Below are 2,795 nucleotides of genomic sequence, written 5' to 3' on the forward strand. Positions count from 1 at the left end.
AAGGAAAGCTCCAAGAAATTATGTAAGTAGAGATCTTGTAATTTTCTTTAGTGATTTTTATGCTTTCCTAATTTTTATGATTGTTTGAAGTGATAAATGGATGCTATGCCTTGATCGAAAGGCTTTTCCCCTCTCTCTTCTTAGAATCAACCCTTCTTTATCCTAGTTAAGTGATGATTTTTATGATTGTTTGAAGTGATAAATGGATGCTATGCCTTGATCGAAAGGCTTTTCCCCTCTCTCTTCTTAGAATCAACCCTTCTTTATCCTAGTTAAGTGATAATTGTTGGAATTAAACTTTTTATAATGTTTCCTCTTTTATAAGTGAATTTTGACTAGTCTAGATTATTTTAAATCAATTAGAATTAATTTTTAAGACAAATTAAGAAGAAAAATTTGAAAAATGGTCAGCCATACAAAGGAGGTTATGGCAAAATTTTTGAAAAAAAGTATTATCTTTTATTATGCTAAAAGAGTATTCCCTATCATTTCTATACTCTAAAAGTGTCATTTTTATGCATAGAAGATGCATATTGATTATTATCAATTAGAGTTAATTTTTAAGACAAATTAAGTAGGAAAAATTAAAAAAATGGTCACCCATACAAAAGAGGTTATGGGTGAAATTTTTGGAAATAGGTATTATCTTTTATTATGCTAGAATAGTAATTCCTATCAATTCTATACTCTAAAAGTGTCATTTTCATGCATAGAAGATGCATATTGATTTTTTTTAAAATGCATAAAAGAATAATCTTTTTATTATGAAAGTGTTACTTTCATCAAAATAGATTTTTATGCATAAAGGAATAATTTTCTTTTATTATGAAAGTGTTACTTTCATCAAAATAGATTTTTATGCATAAAGGAATAATTTTTTTTAATTATGAAAATGTTACTTTCATCAAAATAGATTTTTATGCATAAAGGAATAATTTTCTTTTATTATGAAAGTGTTACTTTCATCAAAATAGATTTTTATGCATAAAGGAATAATTTTCTTTTATTATGAAAGTGTTACTTTCATCAAAATGGATTTTTGTGCATAAAAGAAATTTTTTTATTATAAAAGTGTTATTTTATCATTATTGATTTTTATGCATAAAAGTATGCATAAAAGAATATTTTTTTATTATAAAAGTGTTACTTTTATCATTATTCAATTCTATGCATAAAAGTATGCCTAAAAGAATATTTTTTTATTATAAAATGTTACTTTTATCATAATTGATTTTCATGCATAAAAGTATGCATATAAGATTATTTTTTATTATAAAAGTGTTACTCTTATCATAATTGATTTTCATGCATAAAAGTATGCATAAAAGAATAAATTTTTTTATATCAAAAGTGTGATTTTCATCATAAATGATTTTTATGCATAAACATATGCATAAAAGATATTTTTTTATATCAAAAGTGTGAATTTCATTATAAATGATTTTTATGCATAAAAGAAATTCTTTTATATTAAAAGAGTGATTTTCATAAATGATTTATATGCATAAACATATGCATAAAAGAAACTCTTTCATGATAAAAGAGTGATTTTTAACATAAATGATTTTTATGATGATAAAAGTGTGACTTTCATCAAAAATAGATTTTATGCATAAATAGATGCATATAGAATCTTTATATAAAATAAGGGTTCTCCTTAATCCTCTGTTTAATTTCCACAAAAATTGAAAAAATGAATAAGTAGATAATCTGTGAGAAGAAATGCTACCGTTTCATATTCACTAAGATGGTAATGAGAAAGTTCAATTAAACTATCGAAGTCGGAGATCGAGATAAATGATTATTTTATTTCTCATAAGAAATTCATGTTTTAGAAATCTGTAAGTAAATATTCGTCAAACAAAATTTAGAAAAAGAGAAATGGAAATAGTACCTTTCGAGAAAGATAGCTTAGGAGGAACCTTTCCAGACCCAAACTCTGATTCAGACTATTGACCAAGACCTAATTTCTTCGTCAATTTCAATCAATGATGATGTGCCCAGTTCAGGAAAAATGTACTCAAATCCCCCTCCGAATCTGAAACTAAGTTAAGACTTTTGATTTTGATCTGAGGATCAAGTTAACAGAATTCGAGAAATTCTGTTTGGAATTCAGACCTGGATCTAGAAGTATTGGGATACGGAATTAAGATTATTCATGGTTTTCAAACAAAATCTAAACTGAAAACTTGCATAGAAACCTTGTTTTCTTAAAGGATTGTCTTACGCCAGAATGCTGGAGGGAGCATTTGGCATATATGTTTATCTAAGGGAAGTTCGGTTACAACAGCCGGCGGGGAGTGTTCGAGGGGGACAGCTCATGCGACAAAGCCTACCGAGGTCTTGACCAGCCTCAGTATGGTTAAAATGGTGCACTTCCAGTACGATGGGCGAGGGCCGACGAAGTGGTCCCTGAGTGAAGTGCCAGGACACCTAAGGAGGATCCTGGAGGGTTCTGACCAGGCGATGCACGGGCTCGCGGTGCCGAGGGCACCCATGCATATGTCGAGGAAGATATTGTATGACAGACCAATGTTATTGTAATCTATCACTGGATCTCGTTGTTGACTCGCTGGTCTCAACGGAGAGTCCAAAGTGATACTGTTTTGTGAGAAACAAATACTCAATGAAAATTTTGAAGTATGACATGTGTAACCAGTAAATTGTTTATCAATGGATTGTTTTTTTTAAATAATAATAAAGTTTTAAAGAGGAGTGTGTGCGTATTTGTTTTCTAAAGTTAAAGTTAAGAAAGGCATTTCATTTATGGGTGGGTGAGTACTTGTTTGGATCTA

This window comes from Cibotium barometz, chromosome 5, assembly GCF_041138505.1.
Source record: "Cibotium barometz isolate CiBa-2024 chromosome 5, ASM4113850v1, whole genome shotgun sequence".
Classification (NCBI taxonomy): domain Eukaryota; kingdom Viridiplantae; phylum Streptophyta; class Polypodiopsida; order Cyatheales; family Cibotiaceae; genus Cibotium; species Cibotium barometz.